At 28.2% G+C, this 22,077-nt stretch overlaps 1 protein-coding gene across 2 annotated transcripts in view; it reads right to left on the minus strand.

The window, feature by feature from the left end:
- Positions 1-22,077, minus strand: part of LOC129981620 (sterol O-acyltransferase 1-like) — a 55,935-nt gene that overhangs the window by 23,190 nt on the left and 10,668 nt on the right. The gene's annotated exons all lie outside the window — the stretch shown is intronic.

Here is a 22,077-nt window from a genome sequence, read left to right on the forward strand (position 1 = left end):
TGAATGGTGAGAGTCACCATTCGAGTGCAAAGAGTTAATACTTATTTGTAGTTGTTAATTTCTTTAAATCTAATATTCTATCAAATTCGTTTTGATTTTTTTCTGCGGTTTTCTCAATCACATTCTTTAGAAAATATATTCTTCATGCAACAGAATTTTAAAATTTAATTCACCAAGTTTTCTTAAAATTTCTCCTGTATTATATTACACTATAATATTTATATATAATTTGAGACTATATGTTTACTACAACTTCTTTGCATATCTATGTTTCACTTTCCAAAGTACGATGCTTTATTTTTCTTTGTTCTTGTTGTTTTTATCTTGAACTTTAATTATACACATTTGCTATCTTTCCGAAGGTTAACATTCAGACGCATTTTTCTGTCGCCCAAATTTCTTAACGATAATCAAATACACTGGTAATATAAATTTAATTGATACCTTCATTCAACCGTTTTTAAAATATTATCAACACATTTCTAAAACTCTTACGAAGTTCCCATCACTTTAGTGACGAATTCAATTCTCTTGAAGTCAATTTTAATGTCTTTTTTTATTTGTTTTTGGCTCTATTTCTATAGATCCGGAAACCGAAAAGCATCCATTCAATGCCTTTTATCTTTAATACATCGTACATATTACAAAATGAAAGTAAAAAAATTTCAAATTTCCTTTTAGTTCTTAAAATCGAATTAACAGATAAGTAATGTTTAGAATTTTGACGAAATTCCACCTATTCCACAATGGAAATGAGCGATATAAAAAAAAAAACTGATTTGCTACATTTTGTGTTATCTATAAAAGAGCAATGTAACAATTATTAAAGAATGCAAAAAAACAGGGAAATGGTAAAATAGTATTTTCTCTGTAATGATAACCCTCGTAATCTCAAGAATGTATGAATTATCAGATAAATCAGTACCGCGAATTCTAGTTATTAATAGAATTAAAGTTACATGCTGAGCGTCAAATGTTACACAACCATTAGATTAGAGAAAATTTAATTCCATGATGACGATTGAGAAAAATAAAAATAAGTAGAGATTGGGCCAACGTAAATAAATACCGAGTAAGACAGACATTAAGTGAAATCTTAAGTTCAAAAAATTATATAAAACAGTTTCTAAAAGCATTATTAGTGCATTAAAATGTAAAGTTCTTTTGTTTAACCTTTTCAAACGTTTTTTCTTTAATTTATAATTACCACTATAAATGTTAAGGAATTAAAAATCACAGAGCATAATTCTTTTTTTACAAACATGGAAAAAATCAAAACTGCCTAAAAATTTTAGGCGTTCTGCTTTAGCAATATTTCATTCTTTATAAAATATAATTCTTTATATTATAGAAATGGCAACAAAAACAAATCCCCAGACAGATTAAAAGTTATTAACAGAAGTGAATTCAGTGCAGAAGTGATAGGATCTCAGTAAGAGTGTTACAAATGTCTTGATAACATTTTGAAAATGAATTGAATGAATAAGAAGGTCAAAAACATCTCCAGATATGCATTTAAAAATATTATCAGGAAATCAAATGATCTCGTTATCGTCGATTTTTATTCCGCTAATTTCATCGCAATTTTCTAGAACAATAAAAGTTTCGAAATTATAAAAGATTCTAAAAAGTAAAAATGTTTTGAATCCATTTGAAACTACCAAATGTGGCATAATCATATCTAGAGGGTTGAGAATAAAAACTTTGGAGAGATTTTTTTTCTGAAATTTCAAATTTAAATTAATTAAAAATTGAGTTGAATTTTGGAATTGTTCCACCTGAACTTCTGAGAAAATAGTTGCATAGTACTGATTTTTACAACAACATTTTAAAATTTCTTTAACTGCTTTCTTAAACTGTCGCGATTTCTATTTAAAAAAAAAACTTTTTTTAATTTAAAAATTAATTTTTATTATGAATTTTTAATTATTAATTTAATTATTTTATTATTAAATTAAAACTGAATTTTTAATTTTGAACAATTACATTATTGAATTTAAATTCAGGTCGTTTTCGATACTTAAAATACTTCGCCGTTTTCAAATACTTAATCACATTACATTCTACAAATGTTAAGAACAAAGCGATAATTTGTTTAATACACGCTAGTTTACATGAGGAATAAGAAGGTGAAGATACAAAACTGAGAAAATTAGAAGATTTGCTTCTAATTGCATAATTATATCATGGGATTGGACTTGATTGGATAGGATAACTTTTATTATGCATAATGGACAGGTAAGGTTACAATAATATGGCTTAAATCTTTGTAATTCGATGGAATAATGGACATAAAGTAATGTCCCAACGATTGAATTGAAATATAGACAATTTTGAAACCAGTAGGTTGTCAAAGATGCCTAGGTTATTAATAATTATAATAAAAATTTATCTGTATCCACATTTTTTTTTATATATTTCAACTTAAAACTTTCAATAAATTCCTTTAATCGTAACAGCGTTCAACATAAAAATCTTTGTAAACGAGAAAGGAGTTGTTTAAAAATGTAATTTTAATTCAATTAAAATTACTTTTACTATACATTTATTTTATCATACATTTATTTTATAATCTCTTAGTTGGAATATCTTTATTCGAAATAACTATCTTCAAATAAAAACTAATAGTAATTTTGCTAAATAATTATTAAACAATTCAAAAGTAATGGCATAATTTAGCCTTCACCAAACATATACATGAAATCATAACTACGTAATACAAGACTAAATTACTGCACCGCCAAATGGAATGGGCACAATCTGCCACAGGATATCAAGCACCACAGTTCAACTTCGCATCGTGAAAGAAGACATCGACCGTGAGATATCTATAAGAGCCCGTTGTCTCTTTTAGGATAATCTTTCTTGAACAAGTCTACCACAAAGAAACGCGAGTCCAAATGAGCCTCTAATGCCATGTAACCACCACCCACAGTTCATGACTGCTTGGTGAAAAAGGAGATCAGTATGGCCGAATCAGAGGAAGTTGTCTTCTCAGAAACTATTCATATACTCTCTAATACATTTGTCATGCCAGAGAAGCCTTACACAATAACACAGCAATATTAACTTCTGGCGTGAATTTAACATTGTTACTGAATCTATCGTGTCATCCTTGGCGTGTGTTTTGGCGATTAATCCCTGGCATACGGTTAATAGTATTAAAAAAAATCGAATTTGTGTTTTAGAAATGTTTTTTTCTAACCGAAAACTGAATTTGCACAAAAATCCCTTCCAAAATTAATCATAACACATAAATATGTTATTGGATTGATAATTTTGTTAAGTCATCACGTTTACATGTTTCTGAAAGTAGAGACCAACAGATCATCCATCATTGGCTCAGATTTTGACAGGTGTCTAGATGTTAAATCTGTGTACCCAATTTTATCTATCTAGCACACTTCGCTTTGTAACTATCGTGTTAATTTATATTAAAACAGCCAGACAGATGGACTTCCTTTGAATAGATTTTACTCAAAATTTGATAGAAATCTGTGAATTTAATATAAAGACCATATACCAAATTTCATCCTTCTAGCTCAAAGCGTTTTTGAGTTATCGTTGCCACAGACATACAGACAGACGGACATTTTCCAAAAATGCGTTTTTCGAACTCAAGAATGTTTAAAAAGTAGAGATCCATCGAAATTCCGAATTCGAATTTTTTGATGATTACTATACTTTCTCTGTATTACATATATGATAATGAGTTTGCGCCAACATGCAAAATATTTGCATCTTCATTATAAGTTTTTCTCTCATCAGGCAGTGCATTTACTTTAAATAGACATAAAATTTACTTTAGCACATTTTCATTGGATTCCTTTGGTTTTGGCGAAGGGAGAATGACATTTTACTAAAAGGATATTTTTATACTTGACAAATACCAACAAGTATGGTATTTAACAAATGTAAATATAAAATACATTTCAGATTTCGTATTTTATGAGTTATTATTAGAGCTTTCCAAGATGTCAGGGAAATCTCAGCTAAATTTAATCAATGTTTCACCTTTTTAAAAAGTAAAACTGTTCAAGATATTAATCCATAAAAAAATAAGTAAACATACTTCCAAGTCCCTGACTTAAAAATAGTTTATAAAATTACTATTTTAAAAATTAAAGATAGATATTTATTAACAAAACGCATCATTCATGAATTCTGTATATGAATTAAAACTTAATAAAAAATGTCAGGTTCACAAGTTTTAAAACAAAACTATAAATACAGCAATGCGAGCTTTTACACCAGTGGTCTGTTGTGCGATCTCAATAATTGTCGCTTACATTTCAGATGTTATAAAATCTCACATAATCTGGAAATGTGAATTAATAAAAGATTATATTAAGCATAAGAAAATAAAATAATTTTTAATAAAATAGATAAAATGCGATTTAACTTTCACTGCTCAAATCTTTATCAATAAAAAAATATCAAAAAAAGCTTTTTATTATGTAAGCAAATGGCCAAAGGAGATTAAATATAGCTTTTCAAACAAGTTCCAAAATTTCATTTTTATGGAATAATGGGTTGATTTTATCGGATGGAAAAAAGCAATACAACAAACCATGATGCACTTATCTTGAATTGAACTGTCACGATAGTTGTTTATTAATTTTCTTAATTATCTTACAATCTATGAATATGTAGTAATCGAACACATCCGATATCTCGCGTTTCGCATTTCTAGTCAAAAAAAAGTTTGGCAAATCAAATCTGATTAAGCAGTAGATTGATAGTCAATCTAAATAGCACATTGTTGAATTATCAGTTCGAGAATTAATGATGTCATTTCGAAGATATATACATGTTAAAAGAAACAATGTTTCAATTTAAAATACACGGAATATCAGGTGTAAACGAAATGTTTATTTGAAACTTAAAAGTCTCATATTATAAATTTGACAAGATACAAATGACTGGCTTAATAGATAAAAAATGTATCCAAAATTCAAAATCATTAAATTTTGTCAAATGAAGCATATCTAAGAATAATTATTTAGACTATTAAGTGGATAAAGAATAGAGGGAGGAGATATTGGTATCTATCACGCAAGACTTAGCGCGCTTTATGGCAGAAAAATACCTAATGTATTTGCCATTAAAAAAAAAAAAAAAACGAATTGAGATTTTTTTTAAAAAAGAAAAGAAAATGATGCCGAGCGCCATTTTTTTCCCGCTACGCCACTTCTAATGCATTATGTAATCACTTTGGGATCTAAGAAACTTACCATTAACCGAATTAGGTAAAATCAACTATATTTTATCACATTAAGGGAAAGAAAAAACACTTTTTTTAAAGTTACATTAGTGTTAAATATACTTCACTTTTAAAAAAAACTAAAAATATTATTTATTGACAATCATTCCTTAACAATTAACTTATATATTTTGTAGTTCTTGTACTGTTAATTAAAAGTTTTTGAACGATGAGGCAAGCCGCATTTCAAAATATCAAAAGTTTAACATATTTCTGCGATCGTTGGATCATTCTCTTCAGCTCATTAGTTCCTGTCAAAATCATTACCAAATACTTCTTGATCTTACAAAAAGCTAACGATTTTTTCCTAAATTTTACAAAGAGCATGAAAACTTTAACTACTCTCCAGCGTTTTGCTGACTCGTTTTAGAAAACTTTCATACCTATTAAGAAGTTTATCTTTAAGACTCAGATCAATTCTTTTTTTTAATTTATATTATATATATATATATATTGCTTTTGCAATTCAGTCGCAGATAGCAGTGGTTTGAAATTTAAACAGTCATAAACTAAACTTGGAAGCGCAGTTGTCTCTTTTTAAACCAATCTAAACAGGTCTAATCCAGACGAAAAAAAAAAAGAAAAAAAAAAGAAAGAAACTCTAAGCAATGAGGAAAATGACCGAGATGTTCAATAAAAGTGAGCAAGAAATTCTTCGAACTGAACTTTTAACCTCGGTTAAAAACGAAATATTGTCCCACTTTCTACTTCGAATTTGATAACAGAAGATGATGCAATGATTATACGAAACGAATATCTTAGTATTAGGTAATAATAATATATATAAGTTTAGGACTAAAGGAATTTGATAGGGATTATAAAGGAAACGAAATATAAAGCAGATGATAACATTAACCGCAAATCACATAAAACGGCGTTTACTGTATTAACAATACGTTTTATATCAAAGTTTTGCGTCGTAAGTGAATGACGCGTATTGAAAAATACTGTTGGGTGAATAAATCATAACTAATATCATAAAATTGAGGATTAAGTACAAAATCTTTTAAACGGAAAAATAAAAAATTATATACAAAGTATCAAAATATTACAACAAATTATGTACAACAAGGTAAAAATTCAGTAGCAAAAAAAAAAAAAAAAAAAAAAAAACGGGAATGTGAAATAAAACTTAGGAGAAATTTCATGGTTAAGTAAACATTTTGGACGATAACTTTTCTAGTTACAAACTCAATTAAGGAGGGAAAGTAGGTAATAAGCCCATTAACTGTCTATTAATTAAAAAAAAAAATTGGCCGGATAAGTAATATATAAGCACAAAAAGTTGCGTAACAGTATAATTATATTCAAATTATGTTTTATTTTGAAAATATTTGATTCTTTTGAAAATGAGTATCATTTGAAATGATCAATAAAATCATTTAAATTAAAAAAAAGACATTAACAGAGATAAGAAACCGATCGTTACTATAACCTCTGCATTACATATTTATGCACAAACCAAAAATATAATGCTTCAAATATGACAACTCTATTCCGTTCAACTTACAAATTTCGAATCTATTCGCTTGTTGCAAAGAAACTGAGCACAAACGTTTTGCTACACACAATATTGACTTGTATACACATATAATGAACTAAACTAAACTGTCAGGCGTATCAAATATATTCCTGGCGCCGAGTGGTGTACATAAAATTCTCCAAATGGAGATCGTGGCAGCTAATGGGTTAAAAGAATTACATCAAGTGGAATTCATACAAATTACAGATTGGAATTGGATGGCAGGATGTCTAGGGACGCGCGTTTAATTTTGAATCTAAAAAAATTATAATTACAAAATTTCAGAATTCAGAGAAAAAGGTCTTCGATTAAACCTTAAATTTTTAATACATTGAAATAAAAGGAACTTTCTAACTCCAAAAACTGCAGACGGAAAATAATCAATTTATGTTATAAGTTAGAATGAAAAAGATTTAGCTGCAGATTTAAATTGTTTTATTGTATCAAATACAAAGTATCAATTATATTCGGACAGACAGACTTCCACTGAATGGAATTCGTTCAAAACTTGATAAAAATTTATAAATTTGGTATATATATCATATACCAAATTTCATATCTAGCTCACAGAATTTTTAAGTTATCGTATTTACAGACGGACATAATTCCACAAAATGCATTCTTCAGATTCAGTTTAGACGAAATAAAATCGACAGCAACAGCGAAAATGTCAGTCACCAATGGTGGCTAGAAACAAAGATAAATTAGAAATAATTTTCAGAAACACTTAATAGGAAAAAAACTCCATAAAGAATATCTTCTTAATTTAAAATATATATATATACAAAATCTTACTTTTTTATTTAAAAATAAACTATACGAATCAATCAAAAATTTTACATGCTCTATATATTTAAAAATTCTATATATTCACCCAAGTCTTAACGACCACTTTTGCAAAGTTACAAAAAAATTGTAAAATGAATTATTAAAAAGATTTATTAATGTAATCAAAAGTAAAAATTTAAATATCATAAATATGTCAGAAACATAACTCATTTATTTTCGAATTCCCGACTAGATTATCCCACGTATTTAGAACCATTTCTTAAGTTACTCAATTTGTCGATAATTAACTTATAACCATTATATTGTACCCGAAAACAAACAAGGTTACAAACATTCGAAACTGGAAGAGAAAATCGGAATAGTCAAACCAAATAAATTCAATAAAAATGAGGGATTAAAAGAGAGGGAGCAAGAGAAAAGTTATTTCTTGAGCTCATTAAAATTTTAGCGGAAGTGAATAAGCAGTAATCACGCTGATTACACCGAAGAACAACATGTTTCTAATTTCACGAAAAGCAGTACGGAAAACGTAGAGTTCGGGAAATGCTTCTATTTACCAAATCGGACGTGACAAAATGCATTAGCGGAGAAATACTTCATCAAGTCGTAGAATGTTACGCAATTATTGCTAATAACGCACGATAAACTTTGAAACGATACTCGGAAAAAATAAATGTTCTATTTAGTTACGTTCCGTTTTTATCAAAATTGTACTTTATCTCTAAATAATCATGTTTTTGCGATATGCATCTCTAAATAAAATAATCGGTTTAAAATTCTCGTGAAATTAGGAAATTAAAATTTTTTTTAATTTCCTAAATTAAAATTTTTTTTAATTTCCTAAATTAAAATTTTTTTTAATTAGGAAATTAAATTTTTTTTTAATTTTCTTCTTATTATTAATAAGAATTATTATTATTAATAAGAATTATTATTATTAATAAGAATTATTATTATTAATAAGAATTAAGAACATAAGAATTATTCTTAAGGTATCCAACTAGGTTCGGAGATAAATTTTTAAAAAGTGGTACATAAACATTTTTTTTTTATATATACTTGGAAATAACTAAAACAGACGTAAGATCACTATTAGATCTTAGGGGAAAAAATACATTTATTGCTTTTAGTTTTTGAAAAAAAAAATGCTTATCAAATGAAAATTTAGCAAAATTATCAATGTTTAGAAAAATAGAGTAAGTTAACAAATAATGGAAATGTTTAATTTTTATATCACCTACATAAAATGTAACAGACCACAAGATAAATTTTTTTTAATAAATAAAAAATTTGGGATCATTTAACGTTGTAATGATTTTTTGCCCAAATTTGTTTATGTTTTGAACTGAAAGTATCTGCAAAACATGTATAAACAAAGCTATCTTAAAATCAGTGGTCTATTACACCCTCAAAGATTTTAGATACATGCATGCCAGATTTCATAAAATTTTATTGAATTGATTGAGATTTTCCCCTGAACCAATCACAATGAATCACATTCTTCAGAAAATACATTTAAATATTGTATTTATAAATTAGTTTATCCAAATGCGCTAGAAACTAATTAAATTTTCACGCTTTTTTAACAGAAATGCCAGAAGTAAGCATTTGGCTAATCCCCGCGACAAGTATTAAGATAATATTATAGGATAAGATAATATTAATCTAAAATAAGTTTTTATTGGAATAAATGTTTCCTTTTATGAGCTGAAATTATTCTAGTAACCTGGAAGAAAAACTTATTTTATCAGTATCATAAAAGGAACTAAGCCATGACCAATTTGGAATTTCAATATAATACTTTCAGCTTGAAGATATTATAGAAAAAGAAAAAAAAGAATATCAGTAATAATGAAATAAAAACAACGTTATTCGCTAATTAATAAAAAAAAATCTACACATATATCCGAAATGAAAGTTATAAGCAAATTATTAAAATGTTAAAAAAGACGAATATTTTCCATTTTTTACAAAAATAAAATATCGGATTGCAAAGTTCTTTGCAGAGTACTTTCAATCAGAAATAAAAGGAATATTATATCTTAACTCTATACTGCACATTTAGAATTTTTAAGTAACCTGTTAATCCAAATAAATGAGTAAAAAATATAGGGTAATCATTAAAAAAATTGAATGCGTTCATCAAAATAAATTTTTAAAAATCTACGGATATTTGCATTATTTTAATTATATTTCCCTGCTTTAATTAAAACATGCGCAACAAATGAATTTAATTTCAAAAATTAATAAGCAAAGCAGATTTATTTAATATGTAGTTTAGAGTAACGAACTGATATTTTATTATAAAATTAGTGCTTTCTTGAAATATTAAAGTTGTAAACCGAATTTGTACACATATTTAATTTAAAATCAAAATCAAAATTTTCAAATTAAACTTTTAAAAAATTCATAGCATGGATAATTATTACTCACATATAAAAAAAAACATTTAAAAAAGAACAAAATAAAAAAAACTCATTAAAAATTTTAAACATGCAATAAAAGAATGAATTATTTAAAACCATTACCTAAGTTGCAGCACAGTAAGTCACAGCACAGTAACGGTCACCAGTCAAAAGAGTAGAATGGAACAAGTTCTTTCGCAATAAAAGTTATGACCAACAAAATACACCAAATGGGGAAGTGTTTTGTAAAAAATAAAAGCCAAACAAAGCACTCGGTGATAATAATATACAGCGTATGAAAATTATTCCCAGAAAATGCGTTAATATTTCTTCGAAAAGAAGCGTTTTAAAATATTCAGAAAATAATTGATGCAGGCACAGCACGATTCGAAATCATATCATTCCAAAATTCAGTTTAGCTAAACATTGGCTTAGAATTTTAATAGGCTATAAATGGAATTAATTACTAGTCTAATAAAAACAAACTGCAATAAATAATAAAGCAATTTATTAATTAGATTAAATTCATTTCGTTCAATTCTACATTATTTAAATAATTTCGTATCAAAAAATGGAATGTTTTTTTTTCAATAATGAATTTAAAATAAATGTAACTTTTAAATTCTGTTATAATAATGATTTATGAATTCAAAGTTGCAATTAAAGGCTGAGTAATTAAAAATAAAAATGATTTCAAGTTTTTAGTATGATCGTAGAACTTTAAAAAAAAAACTTGATCTTATTAAAATATTCAGAGGTATTGAAACTTACCTCTTTACCTATTCTTACTTAACTATTCTTACTACTTCTGTATTACTATAATAGAGAGTAGTCAGATGTTCGTACGCTTCAGCTTTCTCGAAGTTAGGTCAGGACTTTACCTTAATTTAAGTACGTATGCTAGCCAGAAGCACGCCACTCTTTTGGAAGTAACATATAAACAGGGATTATTTAATCATCTCATAATGAAAAATTTAAGATTTGCACCTAGATGGTAGAAGGCTAAATTGAAAAAATAGTTATAGTATATTCAACCATTTGATCTTTGTTTTAGTTTGCATTTAAAATTCAACACAACAAATCGCTTTTAAAAATTTAGTTTCAGTGTTTCCAACAGAATAAACTATTTTAAACATTATACATTTATTAAATTATGGAAGTGAAATAGCCTGTGAACTCAAATTTTGTAAAATTCAGACGCAGTTAAATCTGATTACAAAAAACTTTCTAATTTTACATTATCTGTAGTGTTAGAAACATTCTCACTTTCAAATAATTTAAATAATCAATAATTTAAATAATAAATCTGAAGGGGTATTTATTTGTGCGCGTGTGTGTGTGAGAGAGAGTGAGTGAGAAATTTTTCTCTTCTGGGGAAATTCTTAAATGCATTGTTTAGCAAATTTTGCATTTTAAAAATTAGAGGAAAAAAATAATTTATTGCTAATAAATGCATAAAGTAGCCTTATGTTCGGGGCATAATGTGTACAAATATTCAATAAAGGTCAAAGTACACAAGAATTTTCGTCTATGTATTCTATTTATTAACTGGCACCTCTACATGTTCGGTCCCTGTGCAGCGGCACAGTCTGCATACACTTGGAATTTGGTCTCCGAGTTTGTCTCTACATTGATTCAAAATTGTATCGAGCGTTTTATGATGTATATAAACCATACATACATCAATAAAGTCTTTGCAATTTAAAAATTAAGAGTTGAACAATTTAGTTATTGATTAATAAAATTGCGATTTAACCCTTTAAAGGGCCATTTTTTTCTAGTCATTATGTTAAAATATTTTTAGGCTTGAAATTAGAATAAGAAAAGGGATTCATTTAGCTTATTAGATAAATTTAATTGGATTAGTTAATTAATTTGGTTAATTAAGTATCAAATCAAGACACATCATTTTGTGTAAAATAAAGAACTAAAACATCTAAGTTTCTGTCTTTCTAAAAAAATTTGTCAGAACTTATACCAATCTACATAAATTCATACGAAGATTGATAAATTTGGTGGGAAGCAAACTTCCCACCAAATGTTCTTTCAATGAAGAAATTTAAACTAGGCAATTGAAATAAATATAAAAATGTAGGGCATATATGAAAAATAGAAGTATGAGGATACTGATGACAACTTTAAAGTATAATGATAAAAAGGAGTTTTAACCCTTTCGCCGTCCTCTCCTGTCGGCAAAAATTTCTATTTTTGCTCTGTTTTTTCGCCGCATCAGAAGAAACAAAAATAAAAACTCTAGCAAGTAAACATTTACAAAGCGTTTTAAAGTTTTAAAATGTAGAAGAACGCTTGAAGCGCGTTACGGCCGCCCTGCAGAAGTTTCACTTGAACGCGCTAGACGCGTTACGGACAACGAAAAGATTAATCTGTTTGGGCTTTTCAGTTGAGTTATCTCTATAATAAAATTAAAAAGTCTTATATAAAGTCGTATTTGCTTCTTGAATAATTTTTGAATTAGTTCAACTGTCTGTAAAATATATTCTATTATTGCAATAAAATTCAGATTCAGTAGCGTTACTCCAAGAACTACAATAGACAATATATAAATTCGACATATAAAAAGCAGAGCGGAAGCCGACAGTTAAATGACCGTGTGAGAGTCGTTTCACTTGCTAGTCAGTTTTTCTTTCCTAGTTGACGTGCAAAGGAAGCCATAAATAATACCTTTAGGTTAGCATTGCCACAAATGTTCGATTTTTGGAAAGAAACGAATGCCATTTTTATCATTCTAGCAGGTGAATACTCGAAAGGGAACGACCCTATAACCTTCACTGAATAGAGGATTGGCTGGAACTAAAAAATAACAAAAAAATTTTTCTTTACATTTTTTTTTTTTTTTTTTTTTTTTTTTGATAATAGCAGAATATTTTAAAGCTATTTCGAGAGCCAAAAATATTACATAAACATTGGAATTTCTGATACACTGATTTTAATAACCCGATTGAATTATGAAGTCAGTTTTGTTTAAACCGAGTTTTGCGAAACTGACAAAATCTTTTATTTCCTCAACTCACAACCACATAACTTTTTAATTCTGATGAATATACACTTTGGTTAAAATACCTTAAGATGCGTAACTTTAGATATCCTCTCTTTTTCTAATGTGATATTTCGAAATTTAAAGAAAAGTTCATTTTAAATTTTAATTATTATCCGTGTAAATTACATTCTTTTTAAATGATCCGAAGTAATTCTGATAAAAGTATGCCTCAAACGATAAATTTTCTCTCTTATTAAATGGCATCCAATATTTTTCAGGTAATCTAGGATAACTTCTTACTTGCTAAATTCATTCATTTGTACAACGTAAATTCTCCTAACAACTGCTCTTCTGACAAAGCTTGGTATGACACCTACTTGTAGCAAGGATTCCTATGCAGAAGTCAGTTTCGTGAATTTTTATTTTAAGATGAAATAAATAAAAATGATTTTCTTTCGTATATTTAAAAACTTGTGATGAATGCCTATTATTAAACTTGGTTAATATTCAATTTGAAACCATTTTACGATATATTTCTATCATTAAACGATCATTATTAAAAACTATAAACGTTTTGGAACTTTCTCATTGTTTCTCATTTACCAAGAAAAAAAATATACATATGAGAAAGTAAGTGCTCTATAATATTAAAAACTCTCGGCAAGCTGGAAGACAAAAGTAGATTCCTTAAGATCTAAGTTGGTATCAGGCAACATAAATTTTCGATATTAGAAATGTCAAAAATCCCTTTCCAGCCCCTAACTTATAAAATATTGCAATTATCGAAAAACTTTAAAAATAAAAGTTGTTTGTCTAAATGAAGCGCTAATTTGATTAATCGGATTTATTTTTCTATCTTCAATAGAAAGAAACTTATAACGAAGTGAAAAGTTCAGCTCCACCCACCATTTCCACCTCTTTTTAGCAAGATAGGCCATTTACGAACTCGTCCGAAATTTTTATATTTCTAACAACATATTCCAAGCCAGTTAAAATCAAAACAAAATTACTCTAGTTATCCTGAACACAAGATAACATGGGAAAATTGTTTTATGCATAAACTTGTGAACGGTGGTTTTGGGCTTTAGGGAAGAAATTTTCCCGAAGTCTTGTCACAAAAACTATTGTAATAGGTAGACTCTTCCTATAGAAATTTACCTAAAAATTAAAAATGCATCACAAACATTAAGAATCTAGAAGTTTAGTTTCAAAGCAAAATTTATTCTAAGTGTCAGTGCAACTCCTGATACAACCTAAAGACCATTCGAAAAATTTAAACAGAGCTGTAAAAAAAAGTCAACACTTTGATGCGATAAAATCTGTTTCAAACTGTTATATTTATAGCAAATTTCTCACGAAAACAATGCTAAATACTTCACGATAGATATTTGCAATAAATATAATATCGCTGTAGAATAATCGATTTCATAGCAGATTCTCAAAAAAAACAAAATAGAGCCCCTAGCGAAATTCGGCAATATTCTACGATAATCACTTCCATCAAAATTGCAGCTATTCCAGCTTTTTAAATTGTCTAGAATTCTTTTTGCTGCCACTTTACATTAATAAATAATTAAAGTTTGGCAAGCAATCAACACAATCATTAACATTTGAAAAAGATTTTCAGCATCATTTAACGGATTTATCAAATATTGTAAAACTTTATATTTATTGCATAGAAATATATAACAAAATCAATCATTACATTAGCATTGACATTTAATGATTGATTGACAGATAGTAACATTAGCATTGATATGCAAATGAGTTTTCAAGATGGCATTCTTTTCAATAAAACAAATGGGTTTTCAACGCTGACACTAAAATTTTAAATGCGAGCATATCGAATTATTTATACAAATGGTTATCGATGACATGCGTCAAGGAAAGATAAAGAAGCAACCTACCTTTCAATCTTAAAAAAGAGTTAATCCAAAATGGAAGCCAATACGGAAGTTATTAAAAAGAAACCTTTAAAAAGAAACATTTAAAAAGAAACATAAATGGACACATTTCCTCCCCTAGACGATTTGGCATCTATTCGACTATGTTTCACAATGACTGCAAATCATTCAAGTCATAAGTATTTGAGGATGAAATAGGAAGTGTTTATTTTTCTTTCAGAATATTAATTGCTCATGCATGGAAGATTTCATATTAAGCGAAAGCCGTTTAAAAAAAAAAAAAAATTCTTCCTGATTATTTGTTTTTGAAGATGTATTCAAATTGCATGGAGATCGACATTTTTTTTAAAATAAGCTTTCATTTGAGTTGTTTCATGTTTATGCAGATAGAAATTAGTAATTTTTTTTTATTCATTTCCTCATGTGCTAGAATTTGAAAATGTTGTACACTTATGTACTTTGGTTGATAATTCATGATTTTAATATTTTCGAATTTAATAATCAGTTAAATATTTATTTTAATCAGGATTCCAAACGCATGCTGTCATTTGCTAATGAATTCACGAAAAAAAGTTATTGAAATATTCTATTGATTAAAAATAGAGAGAAATAGAAAATTTTTATAACACTCTAAATTATAAGATACTCTTAATACTCTTAGTTATAAGAGTGTTTAAATAAACATTTCTTTGAAATTTTTGTCTTCTCAAAATTAACAGCAGCAAGCATGAAATCAATATACATGCGAATGCAAGAATTTCGAAAAGGTTATCTTATAGATGAGATGTTTTTTTTTCTCATAGATGATAGTAAATATTATATATGTTATATATGCGATATTTGTTAGTTTTACAATAAACAATTTAGAAAAATAATAGGTAAAAACAATACAAAAACGCATTAAATCTAAAATGAGGTTCATTATCGATATTGCTTGTTTCTAAATTGTTGCAAGGATTTAACATAATCGACGGTCAGAAGTCAAACTTATTTTAATATTTGTTTGGTTCTTATTTGACTTTTAGGGAGTACGTCATTCTTGTAAAACAAAAGTGAAACCCATTTTCGACTGAGTACTGGACCAGGAAAAAGAGCAGTGTTTCTTGTAGGGAACGATATTTATGTGCCAGCAATTGACTTTACAAACACGACTCCTTGTTGCACGTCAAGAAACCAGCGGATAGGATAAAAGCGAACAGGTCACAAGTCATGACCTAAAACACTTTTGGGTATTGTTGTAGGAAGCACGGGGCATAAACTTTCCGCTTAACACAAAAATGACAACTTGGCAGAGAGCAACTTAGATACAATTACAATAATTTTTTCTCTTTCAACATTTCCGGGATATTTAGAATTTCTGTCACAGAATATTGATTTAAATACTTTCTTTCAAAGCAAAACTGTGGCGTAACTAAGGCAAAACAGTACCGGCAAGTATCCAGGGTACCATCATCAGAGGACATAAGATTGCATATAAGACTATAGTACAAACGTTTTTAAACTATTGTTCTCTTGATTTATTCAAATTAAAAGGATTTCAAGCAAGTGATAGAGAGTATACTTGAAAACAAATGCAAACAAGGTTTCTAAAAACAAAGATCTTGAAAGATATCTCTGAAAAACTAAGATTTTTTTTTTTTTTTTTTTTTTGAAGAAGGGGAGGGATAATTGAACATTTCTTATGTCTTTTTATAAAAAGGGAAAATAAGATATCAATTTCTAAAGGGGTTTCAAGATCTCCAATTCTAATTTCAGAACTGTATTTCATGTTAAAGAAATCTGACTTCATAGAAATGCAAGTTGATGGCAAATATTACTTAGAGAATTTTATTGTTGAACCCTCGAATCGATGTAATGCATCACGCTCGTGCTTCTAACTACAGAATTCTTGATATTTAAACATTTAATTGATATTTATTACAGAAACAATTATTAAGACAAAAGTAACTTAAACAAGCTTAAATGTCTGTAATGTTTACTTTTTGTTCTTGCATGCATAAAAATAATACATGTACAAAGAGCATTATCTAATTAGGAGTTCAAATAAATTCGCAATTCAGGATATTAATACATTGTAAGACAACGTTACACTTCATGAGTCAAATTAATGCTCATTTATCATGAAAGTCAAAGCGGATCGCTCTAAGTCCTAAACGCAGATCTTGGACAGAGTAATAATATATGGATAAGTAAAACTACTGTATGCAAAGCTTTATATATAAGCTAGACATAAAATGTGATGTTTTTGGATTCAAGAACCGTTTTTGGCTATGCTGAGCAGGACCAAATCTTAAAATATTCGAACGTAACAAAAAAATTAGCACATTTCTTCAGGAAACTTGTATGAGATAGATGAGAAGGAAATATGAAGTAGTACTTGCTTGCTAACAAATAAATTTAGTAGGACTTTTACTTGTATTGACAAAAGAAAAGTTTAAATTGAAAGACAGAATTCCATACTCTTAAGAATAAAAAAAAGATTAGCAAGAAAAATTAGAAACAGCAAATTAAATGAATAATATGAGGTGTTTCTCATCCCTTAAGGAAGAAATTGTGTCAAATTCCGTATATGTACACACAGTGTTCTGATTTCTAAAGATTAAACACAATTCCAAAGGTCCAACCTAAGTAAAAAAAATTTTGGGAAGGGGAAAAAAAAAAAGATTTACACAATCGTGATTCTTGAAGATAAAAAATAAAAGTTGAGATAATTTTCATCACTCGAAGATTAACTGCATTTCTCAGCACTTACTGTACACGGCCATACTTAAGAGATTTAACTTGAAGGTATGTGATCTGATAATATCTTAAAAGCATTGTTCATTAACAACCCTACCCTGATATCGCAATCTTCAAAGATAAAATTACATGACAGGTCAAATAAGCCAATAAGTAGCTAGCCGTTAAAAATATCACATCGTATATAACTTTTGGAATATAAGAAAGTTGGTCATTCTGAACAATATTTTTAATGAGTAACACAGTTTTTCACATATTGCAAGTAAATTTTATGACTTGTTTTTCATTTGGCAACTCTATTATTTTCGAAATGTTTAAGTAATGCAAGTTCTCTTTTTTTAGATTTTTTCTTTAGAAATCGAAATTGTAGTTTTCGACAGAATGTCCATGTACATAGAACACAATGTTACGATCCCCCTCCTCTGATCGGCTGAATTCGAAAACATACATTTTAAGTAAAGTCTTACTTAAATATGCGCTTTTTGGTTTCTAAACTGGATTTAAAAGACACGAAATGCATAGTTTTCATAGTTAAAAAAACAATGTCTTTCACATTCTAATAATATTAATTTCATTTGTACATCGTTGAAAATCATCTAAATTCAAACTTGAAAACACTGACTTCTAAGTAGCAATGGTTTCCCACACCTATTGGTAAGTAATAATGGCAATGTTAATGTCTTAAACTACTTCTCAAGATATTCTTTAGATTCGGTTCCAGCATTATTCCCAAAAATATAAACGTTCTGAACAGTTAAAAACCACAAACTTGTTTTGTATAGTTTGTTTTTACTTACAAACTTATTTTTTATATTTCCCTTTTGATTCATATTCTAAGTGGCGAAGCTGTGTCGATTTTCTTTTCAATGGTCAAGACACGGATTTTTCAACGACTGCAAATTCTTTCAAGACTCTGCAGTAGAAAAACTTTACCTAACGTTATAATGTTACCTTTATGTATAATGCTAACGATGTAACTTTACATATAATGCACTTTATTACTTTGAAACAATAATTATACTTATAGCTGGCTGCTTTATTATAAAATATTACTGATAAACTTTCTGCAACAATGGATTTGAAATCTGAAAATATGCAATAATGTTAAAATTCAGGCTAAGAAATATGATACGAAGGCAAAAGAACTGAAAAGTGCATGGCGTTGAGCAAGATCTTAAAAGCCAGACTGAAAATACTTATCAAAATATTCACGAAAGTTTCTATTTTAATAACGTAATTGTTGATCAAGCATCTATTTTCATTACTAAAAGAGGGGTGATTTAGGAAGGAATTCGACATTTTGAACTGCAGTCAGATGGTACAAGCGACACCAGTGAAGACAACCTGTTCTCGAACTCTCAGTCAATCCACAGTAGCGAAAAACGCATTGATACACCATAACAGATTAAATATGAAAAAATTCCAAATATCCTGAGAATCTTGTATAATTGGATCTGGAATAATGAGCTTCTATTACTAAAAAAAAAAAAAAAAAAAAAAAAAAGGCTAACCGGATCACTGGAATTTAACTATCAAAAGCCGTAATTTAAATGGTGTTCAAATGACATCTACATGCGATCAAACTCTTCAAATTTTAGCAGTGCATTTCATCCACAATGCACTTTCTGTAATGAACTTACTTGCACATAATCAGATTTTTAGCTTATATAATTACTAAATGAACTTCTGACCCCAAAAGCGAGATTTGATCACTAGCTTTAGCATTCCGCGTTATCAGGAATCAGTAAACTTCACAAAAATAGAACAAAATTCGATATTTTACTAATCAGTGGAATTAACATTCCATTTAGAGCATTTTTTTTCAAAAGAGTTATATTAACTATACCGCGTCAGATTAAATGCGTTATTAGTCATACTGCATTTTTCAACGCTGGTGGTTTGTTTCTTGAACCACTTATATCAAGGAATTTAATACAGGTTAGTTCAGTTTTTAAAAAAAAAAACATTTAAGCCCTTTTTTAAAGATATTGTGTTTTTAATATAATTTTTATTAAGTCGTTTAATGAAAAAAGTATATTAAAATTCGTTTAATACTTTGATATACATGACTCAGAAGTAAACCGCCATTGCTTGAAAGAATCGAGAAAGTTACATATACTTGATATACGCAGAATTCACATCAGACGAAAAATTTATTATTAATAAAATACGAAAGCTAAAGAATTTTTTTAATATGGATTAAATAAATATTGCGAGAACAGAAAATACTGAAAAAATTTTGATCGTGAAATTTAGAACATTTTACTATCAAAACGACAGATAAAATCGGTTTTAAAACGATTTTTCCAGGAGACAACTAAACACCAAAATAATATCGCTTCGTTGAATAAAGCATACGACTAATCTGTTTACAAATGACAAATATTCAAATAAAAGAGCATAAGATTTTGTTCAGTATTCTTTTGCTTTTTGAAGATAAAACAAAATATGCGTCGTTCAGCTGTTTAAGAAATATCAGCGAGAAAAAAATGTATTTTAACTCTTTGACCGAAGATTTCATCAACTAATATACATTAAATATTATTCTTCATTTTTATTCGATAACTTGTATATACATCCTCTTTAATTTTTCATTGCATATTTGGCGCATTTTTGCTGTATTTATACATGTGGCCATATTGAAATTTTGAATTACTTAAACCACTTTAAAGAAATACCATGCATAAAAACAAATTTTTTTTAAAAAAAATTAAAAATCATGAAGTGTACGGTGACCTCTAAAAGCCCATCCGTACGCAAAGTTTAATGACAGATTAGAATGTGTACAATGTTAAATTTAAATATTGCTTCTGTACAAAATGAAATTGCACCACGTCTATCATTAGTCAAAGGATAGAATTTCACCCCCAAACTGAATGAGAAACGATTTTAAACTGATGCTTCAAAATGTTTGGCCTTCCAGATCCAATAACATGCGCTCGCTGCTATTGTCCTGCTGTGAATAGCAAACCAAACAGGACTGCTAGCCAAATTGTAAACAAATCCATTTTAGAGAAGAATATCCGTATATCATTAACCCTCCAGCTGCTTATATCCCGCGATTTCCACGGGTTGGCAAGCAACCCATTTTCTGTTGCATCCCGCGTTTTTCGCAGTTCAGTGAGTTTATTTTTACGATTACAGATTTTTATTATATTATATTATGTAACATATAGTATCAGTTCAGTTGGTTTGAAAAATATTTGAACTTATTTGCAAACATCGTATCTAACTAGTGATTTTAAAAAATTACGCAAAGGATTAAATCTGAAAAGGTGGGAGTAAAAAAAGGCATTATCGATACGAAACTGCTGAGAAATCTTGCGATTTCAAACATGGGGATATATAAAACTTGCTGGTTGATTTTTTTAAAAATGCTGGAAGTTGAACTTGAGACTTTTATTCATTTTTTTTTAATTTCTTGAGTGTAATCTAACTGATTTAATTTACTGATTAGAGCAATTGATGTATTTTTGTTAACAAATATTTTTATGTACTGTTCGTTTCAGGATCCCAAGACTAGTACTTTCTGATGATAGCACTTCACTGAGGGGTGGTAGGCAGACACATGAGCGATATTGTGCCTCCCAATTCCGCAAATAATCCGAATTCATCCTATTACTTAGTGTAAACATCTCCTTTCATTCTTCTCTCGCCACCACCCCTTTTATTGACAAAATAAATTCCTCCTGGAGCATGCGCAAAAAGTTTGGAGGGTCTTAGAATCCAACAATGAACAGTACCTATATTTTCACGACCGTATTTATCGGATTCAAAGAATTCAACATTCTTCCGCGTCATTGGTGCGTGAAACGTAACCGAAAGAAGGAAAATACATAAACGTGTTTGTTTGTTTATGTGACCTGGACATTAATAAAACTTATAATCCTGCAAATAAGTTATGCGTGAAAAAAGGAAAAAGAAAGAAAATACTTTTATTTAGAAAATATTTTTACTAAATCCTCATGTCAAAACTTATCCTCATATCAAAACTTATACAAACGAAAACAAAAAATATATCGCCACTATCATATTGCTTCTTACTGGCCATAAGAATCTAAACACAGGCACTGTGTGGAGTAAATGCTATTCAAGATATAAAAATGTCAAAGACTAACAGCTAACTAGAAATGAAAAATGGGTGAATTCATTAATGATTAAGATAGGGCAAAACTATTATTATTTTTAAAAAATGAGAATAGGGAATTTAAAGAAATTTGAAGGGAAGAGGTTGTATAAGACATAAAAATTGATAAATACTTTATTTAATAATTCTTCGATTACTGTACGAATACCACTTAAACTTTGATACATAAAATTGAGTCAGCTTTCTAAAATAAATCTTTATGAAAACTGACATTACTTATTGGAAGAATTAAAAAGTTTAATATTATTAAACATCTAATAAATATGATCCTCATGGATCATATTTTAGTATAAAAAACGAAATTGTAAAT

The sequence above is a fragment of the Argiope bruennichi genome, chromosome 8 (genome assembly GCF_947563725.1).
Source record: "Argiope bruennichi chromosome 8, qqArgBrue1.1, whole genome shotgun sequence".
NCBI lineage: Eukaryota > Metazoa > Arthropoda > Arachnida > Araneae > Araneidae > Argiope > Argiope bruennichi.